Below are 8329 nucleotides of genomic sequence, written 5' to 3'. Positions count from 1 at the left end.
TTCTTTAGGGTCCAACTCTCACATCTGTACTACTGGAAAAACCCACAGCTTTGACTATACATAGGACCTTTGCCAGCAAAGTGATGTCTCTGGTTTTTAATACACTGTCTAGGTGTGTCATAGCTTTTTGTTCAAGGAACAAGTGTCTTTTAATTTCATGGCTGTAGTCACCATCCAGAGTGATTTTGGAGCCCAAGGAAATAAAATCTGTCACTGTATCCATTGTTTCCCCATCTATTTGCATGGAATGATGGGACTAGGTGCCATGATCTTAGTTTTTTGAATGTTCAGTTTTAAGCCAGATTTTTCACTCTTCTCTTTCACTTTCATCAAGAAGCTTTTTAATTTCTCTTCGCTTTCTGCCATTAAAGTGGTATCATCTACATACCTGAAGTTGTTTATATTTCTCCTGGCAGTCTTGATTCCAGCTTGTGACTTATCCAGCATGGCATTTCGCATGATGTACTCTGCATAGAAGTTAAATAAGCAGGGTGACAATATACAGCCTTGATGCACTCCTTTCCCAATTTAGAACTAGTCCATTGTTCCACGTCCAGTACTAACTGCTGCTTCTTGTCCTGCATACAGGTTTCTCAGGAGGCAGGTCAGGTGGTCTGATATTCCCATCTCTTTAAGAATTTTCCATAGTTTGTTGTGATCCACACAGTCAAATGCTTTGGCATAGTCAATGAAGCAGAAGTAGATTTTGTCTTGGAATTCCCTCACTTTTTCTATGATCCAGTAGATGTTGGAAATTTGATCTCTGGTTCCTCTGACTTTTCTAAATCCAGTTTGTACATCTGGAAACTCTTGGCTTGTGTACTGCCGAAGCCTAGCTTGAAGGATTTTTAGCATAATCTTGTTAGCATGTGAAATGAGTGAAATTGTATGGCAATTTGAACATTCTTTGCCATTGCCCTTCTTTGGGATTGGAATGAAAACTGACCTTTTCCAGTCCTGTGGCCACTGCTGAGTTTTCCAGATTTGCTGGCATAGTAAGTGCAGCATGTTAACAGCATCATCCTTTAGGATTTGAAATAGTTCAACTGGAATTCCATCACCTCCACCAGCTTTGTTTGTAGTAATGCTCCCTAAGGCTTATTTGATTTCACAATCCAGGACACCTGGCTCTATCTGAGTGATCACACCATCGTGGTTATCCAGGTCATTAAGGCCTTTTTGGTAAAGTTCTGCTGTGTATTCTTGCCACCTCTTCTAAATCTCTTCTGCTTCTGTTAAGTCCATACAGTTTCTGTCCTTTATTGTGCCCATTTTTCCATGAAATGTTCCCTTGGTATCTCTAATTTTCTTGAAGAGATCTCTAGTCTTTCCAGTTATATTGTTTCCCTCTATTTCTTTGCACTGTTCACTTAAAAAGGCTTTCTTATCTCTTCTTGCTGTTCTCTGGAACTCTGCATTCAATTGGGTGTATCTTTCTCCTCCTTTGCCTTTTGCTTCTCTTCTTTTTCTCACCTATTTGTAGGTGAGACAACCTAGACAACCAGACAACCACTCAGACAACCACTTTGCCTTCTTATGTTTCTTTTTTGGGGGGGATGGTTTTGGTCACCACCTCCTGTACAATGTTATGAAGCTCCGTGCATAGTTCTTCAGGCACTCCGTCTATCAAATCTAATCCCTCTCTATAATCATAAGGGATTTGATTTAGAGTTTTTTCCTACCCTCTTTATTATTATTGTTGTTATTATCTTGTGATGATGCTTAGCAGAAGATCTACCCTTTTAGTAAAATTTAAGTATATAGTGCAGTATTTTTAATTATAGGCTATATGCTCTATAGTAAATCTCAAAAACTAATGCATTTTGTATGGCTGAAACTTTGTATTTCTTGTCCTTTGAGACCCATATGATGTGAATGTTAGAACACTTGATGTTGTCCCAGGGTTCTTTTACACTATCTTCATTTTATCAAATTCCTTTTTTCTCTGTTTCTCTTCAGTTAGATGATTTCCACTGCTATGCCTTCCAGCTCATAGATCCATTCCTCTGTTTCATCTACTCTTCTGTTGATTCCTTCTAGCATATTTTAATTAGGTTTTCCTGGTGGCTCCACTGGTAAAGAATCTGCCTGCAATCCAAGAGACCTGGGTTTGATTCCTGGGCCAGGAAGATCCGCTGGATAGGGATAGGCTACCCACTCCAGTATTCTTGGGCTTCCCTGGTGGCACAGCTGGTAAAGAATCTGCCTGCCATGTGGGAGACCTGAGACTCTGTATCATTTACTCTTCTGCTGATTCCTTCTAGAGTATTTTAACATTTCAGTTATGGTATTTTTCATCTTTATTTGGTTCTGCTTTATAGTTTTTAACTCTGTTAAAATTCTCACTATGTTCATCAATTCTTCTCTCAAACTCATTGAGCATCTTTATGATCATTACCTTGAAATCTTTACTGGATAGATTGTTTATATCCAGTTTGTTTAGTTCTTTTTCTGATATTTTGTCTTGTTCTTCATGTGGAACACATTTATCTTTCTTTTCACTTTGCCTGAATCTCAGTGTTTGTTTCTATGTACTAAGTAGGTCAGTTACATTCCCTGATCTTGGAGAAGTGCTGTCATGTAGGAGACACCTTATGGGCCACAACAGTACATTACCTACTAGTTATCAGTGATAAGAGGTATGGAGGTGTCCCCTATGTGTACTTCATGGATGCTTCTGTTGTAACAAGGTGGATTACTGTGGGTATAATTGTAGGCTGGGCTGTCCTGGGTTTCATTTAATAAAGGCTGTGTTGTATAGAGTGGCTGCTAGCCCACTGATCAGTGGAACACATCCAGGAAGCTGGGAACAGGGCACACAGGGTTCCAGTGTCTTTCAAAAGAGGCTTCACTGAAAGTACTTACACGTATGATTCCATTACTTGAAGTTCTAAAACAGGAAAAACCAACATGTGGTGAAAAACATAAGAACAGTGGTTGCCCCTAGGGCATGAGAATGAGGCTAATTGTGAAGAGAACTGAAGAACCTTTTTGTATGATTCAGTCGGCCAACTCCTGGGTATACACCTTAGAGAAATGAAACTTTATGTTCATATAAAAACTTATCCATGAATGTTCATATCTGCTTTATTCAACATTGCCAAAAACCTGGAAACAACCAAAATGTCCTCCAATAGGCCGAGGGTTAAACAAACTGTGGTATGTCCACACAATGGAATACTACTCAACAATAGAACATAACTATTGATACACACAACAATCTTGATGAACCTCAAAAGAAGTATGTTTATTGATAGCAGCCAGCCTCAAAAGCTGACAGACTTAATGAATCTACTTACAAGACACATGGGAAAGGTAGTTTTTTAAGAGATGGAGACAAGAGCAGTGGTTGTCAAGGATTAGGTCTGAAGAAAGAGTTTGACAACTATTGAGAATTTCAAGTACTCTATAATATCATGTTCTTTTTGCAACCACAGGCTGGTCCCTCATTGGTTGGGCACACCTCTGTGATGGGTAGACTCCCTGAGGTCACTGTTTTCCCATGCCCCCCACCCCACTCCTCGCAGGCCTGGGCCTGTGAAGAAATGGTCTTTGCAGAATCCTGCTCACACTGCCCATTGGACGCTCTCTTTATTGGAACTCTCCCTTTCCACTGGATGGGACCTTTGTACAGAGAAGGCAGCAGACCACCCAGTGGCACCAAGTATACACTGGCAGTGCTGGGCCACCATCACCACTGTGTCTAGTTCCAAAACATTGGCACCACCACAAGGAGAAACCCCTGTACCAGCCAGGCAGTCACTCCACACTGCCCCTCCTGCAGTTTCCCCTACCCTTCCCCCATAGACCTCAGGCAACCTCTCATCAGCTTCCAGTCCACAGCCCTTTGCCTACTCTGGAGACTTGGGAGGCATACAATAAATGGCCTTCTGTGTCTGACTGCTGTCACTGAGCATAGGGTCTATGCCCGTGGTAGCACAAATCAGTACTTCTTTCCTTTTCCTGGCTGAATAGTATTCCGCCGTTTGGCTAGACCACACATGTTTTGTTTCTGCTCAGCAGTGGATGGACATTAGGGTGCCTTCTCCCTTGTGCCTACTGTGGTGGACATTCCTCTATGGGGTTCTGTGTGAATGCCTGTTTTCAACTCTTTGGGATGTATGTCCATGAATATATTTATGGGTTTCTTTCCAGACTCTTAAATCTATTCCACTGATCTATGTGTCTATCCTTATGCTAGTCCACACAGTTTTGATAGCTGTAGTTTTGGAGTAAGTTTTGAAATCTGGAAGTAGGTGTCCATCATGCTTCGGTACACTGTCCCAAAATATATATTGTTAGTCTGTTTCCTGGCCTTACTGAAAGGGACCTAGAGGTTTTTAGTGAGTGTGATTTTAAATTATGAGAATACCTTTTGGGGCCTATTGGACACTGGCTCTGATCTCACACTAATTCCAACATGCCCCAAGTGTCACTATGATCCATCAGTCATAGTAGGAGCTTATTTTAGGTCAAGGGATCAATGAAATTTTAGCTTAGGCCCACCTCCATTTGGTGCAGTGTGAACCCAAACCAATCCTGTGCTTGTCTACACAGTTCTAGAATGCAAAATTAGGATAGACATATTCAGCAGCTGGCAGAGTCCACAACTCATCTGTTCCCTGACCTGCAGAGTGAGGGCTATTTTGGCATGGATGGCGAAATGGAAGCAATTAGAATCTCCTCTGTCTAGAAATATAGTAAACCAAATCGTTGCACATACCTGAGTGGATTTCAGCGATTTGCAGTACCATCAAGGGCTACAAACATGCAGGAGTGATGATTTCCTCCATATCCCCATTAAAGTAGCCTATTTGGCCCATGCAGAAAACAGATGGTCTTGGAGAATGAGAGTGGGTTTTCATTAGCTTGATCAGGTGGTGATTTCAATTTTAGGTACTGTACCAATGTAGTTTCATTGCTTGCACAAATTGACATCTCCAGTGCCTTGCTACCTGCCCCCTTCATGGATCACAGCCTTGTCATGGTGAAGGTGCTTGCATAACTCAATGAAGCTATGAGCCATGCCATGCAGGCCCACTGAAGACAGATCAGTCATATTGGAGAGTTCTGACATATCATGGTCCATTGGAAGAGGAAATGGCAACCCACTTCAGTATTCTGCCTTGAGAACTCCATGGACAATAGGAAAAGATAAAAAGATGACACTGGAAGATGAGCTCCCCAGGTTGGAAGGTGTCCAATATGCAACTGGCAAAGAGTGGAGGTCAATTCAGATACCATTATATCTACTATGTGGCCAAGAATCCCTTAGAAGAAATGGAAGAGCCCTCACAGTCAACAAAAGAGACTAAAATGGAATTCTTGTGTCCAATCTCAAAAATGACAGAATGATTTCAGTCTGTTTCCAAGCAAACCATTCAACATCACAGTAATCCAAGTCTATGTCCCAACCACTGATGCCTAAGAAGCTGAAGTTGAATGGTTCTATGAAGACCTAAAACACCTTATAGAACTAACACCAAAAAAAAAAAAAAAAAAAAGATGTCCTTTTCATCATAGGGGACTGGAATGCAAAAGTAAGAAGTCAAGTGACACCCAAAATAACAGGCAAATTTGGCCTTGGAGTACAAGATGAAGCAGGGCAAAGGCTAACAGTGTTTTGCCAACAGAATGCACTGGTCATAGCAAACACTCTCTTCCAACAACACAAGAGACAACTCTACATATGAACATCATCAGATGGTCAATACCTAAATCAGATTGATTATATTTTCTGCAGCCAAAGATGCAGAAGTTCTATACAGTCAGCAAAAACAAGACGTGGAGCTGACTGTGGCTCAGATCATGAGCTCTTGATTGCAAAATCCAGGCATACAGGTAGAATGGAAGGGAAGAAAGTAGGGAAAGAATGGGAAGAAGAATGTAGTGAATGAATGTACAGGAAGAATGTAGGGAAAACCAACAGGCCATTCAGGTATAACTTAAACCAAATCCCTTATGATTATACACTGGAGGTGATGAATAGATTCAAGTGATTAGATGTAGTAGAAAGAGTGCCTGAAGGACTATGGACAGGGGTTCATAACATTGTACAGTAGGCAGTGACCAAAATTATCCCCCCAAAAGAGGAATGCAAGAAGGCAAAGTGGTTGTCTGAGGAGGTTTTACAAACAACTGAGCAAAGAAGAGAATCAAAAGGCAAATGGGAAAGGGAAAGATATACCCAACTGAATGCAGAGTTCCAGAGAATAGCATGGAGAGATAAGGAAGACTTATTAAAAGAACAATGCAAATAAATAGAGGAAAACCACTGACTGTGTGGATCACAGCAAACTGTGGAAAATTCTTAAAGAGATGGGAAACCATACCAGATCACCTTACCTGTCTCCTGAGAAACCTGTATGCAGGTCAAGAAGCAACAGTTAGACTGGGACATGGAACAAAATACTGGTTCAATATTCAGAAAGGAGTATGACAAGGCTGTATATTGTCATCCTGCTTATTTATCTTATATGCAGAGCAGATGGTGACTGCAGCCATGAAATTAAAAGACACTTACTCCTTGGAAGGAAAGTTATGACCAACCTGGATAGCGTATTGAAAAGCAGAGACATTACTTTGCCAACAAAAGTCTGTCTAGTCAAGGCTATGGTTTTTCCTGTGGTCATGTATAGATGTGAGAGTTGGACTGTGAAGAAGGCTGAGCGCCGAAGAATTGATGCTTTTGAACTGTGGTGTTGGAGAAGACTCTTGAGAGTCCCTTGGACTGCAAGGAGATCCAACCAGTCCATTCTGAAGGAGATCAGCCCTGGGATTTCTTTGGAAGGAATGATGCTGAAACTGAATCTCCAGTACTTTGGCCACCTCATGTGAAGAGTTGACTCATTGGAAAAGACCCTGATGCTGGGAGGGATTGGGGGCAGGAGGAGAAGGGGACGCCAGAGGATGAGATGACTGGATGGCATCACTGACTCAATGGACGTGAGTCTGGGTGAACTCTGGGAGTTGGTGATGGATAGGGAGGCCTGGCTTGCTGCGATTCATGGGGTCACAAAGAGTCGGGCATGACTGAGTGACTGAACTGAACTGATTCATGCCAAATGCTGAGCTGAATCAATCACAAGCTGGAATCAAGATTGCTGGGAGAAATGCCAACAACCTCAGATATGCAAATGATACCACTCTAATGTCAAAAAGTGAAGAGGAACTAAAGAACCTCTTGAGGGTGAAAGAAGAGAGTGAAAGATCTGGCTTAAAACTCAACATTCAAAAACGTACATTCATGTCATCCAGTCCCATAACTTCATGGCAAATAGAAGGGGAAAATGTGGATGTAGTGATAGATTTTGTCCTCTGGGGCTCCAAAGTCACTGTGTATGGTGACTGCAGCCATGAAATTAAAAGATGCTTGCTCCTTGGAAGAAAAGCTGATGACAAACCTAGACAGTGTGTTGAAAAGCAGAGAAATTGCTGACAAAGGTCTATATAGACAAGGCTATGGTCTTCCCAGTGCTCATGTACAGTTGTGAGATCTTTACTGTAAATTTAGCAGAACACCAAAGAATTGATGCCTTCAGACTGTGGTGGTGGAGACTCCTGAAAGTCCCTTGGACAGCTAGGAGATCAAACCAGTAAGTCTTAAGGAAATCAATCCTGAATACTTGTTGGAAGAACTAATGTTGAAGCTCCAGTATTTTGTCATCTGATGGAACAGTCAACTCATTGGAAAAGCCCCTGATGCTTGGAAAGATTGAGGGTAGAAGGAGAAGAGGACGTCAGAGGATATGTCTGGATGGCATCACCAATGCTATGGACATAAACTTGGGCAAACTTCAGGAGATGGTCAGGGACAGGGAGGCCTGTTGTGTGTCACTCCATGACTGGGTGACTGAACAACAACACAATGGTAATTTTATGTTTCTTTTATTGAGGAACTGCCCACCTCACTGATTTCCACAGTGGTCTGCCATTTTTGCATTCTCAACAAGCAGTGAATTAGGGTCCCAGTTTGTCCACATCTTCTCCAAAACTTGCTATTTTTTGTTTGTTTTGCTTGTAATAACCATTGTAGTGGGTGTGAAGTGGTATCTCATGGTGATTTTTATTTGCATTTCTTTAATGGCTAAATATCAATAACCTCAGATATGCAGATAATACCACCCTTATGGCAGAAAGTGAAGAACTAAAGAGCCTCTTGATGAAAGTGAAAGAAGAGAGTGAAAATGTTGGCTTAAAGCTCAACATTCAAAAAATTAAGATTATGGCATCTGGTCCCATCACTTAATGGCAAATATATGGGGAAACAGTGAAAACAGTTGTTGACTTTATTTTGGAGGGCTCCAAAATCACTGCAGATGGTGATTGC

Source organism: Bos indicus, chromosome X (genome assembly GCF_029378745.1).
Source record: "Bos indicus isolate NIAB-ARS_2022 breed Sahiwal x Tharparkar chromosome X, NIAB-ARS_B.indTharparkar_mat_pri_1.0, whole genome shotgun sequence".
NCBI lineage: Eukaryota > Metazoa > Chordata > Mammalia > Artiodactyla > Bovidae > Bos > Bos indicus.
The sequence above is the reverse complement of the archived record's forward strand: the minus strand, read 5'-3'. Positions refer to the sequence as shown.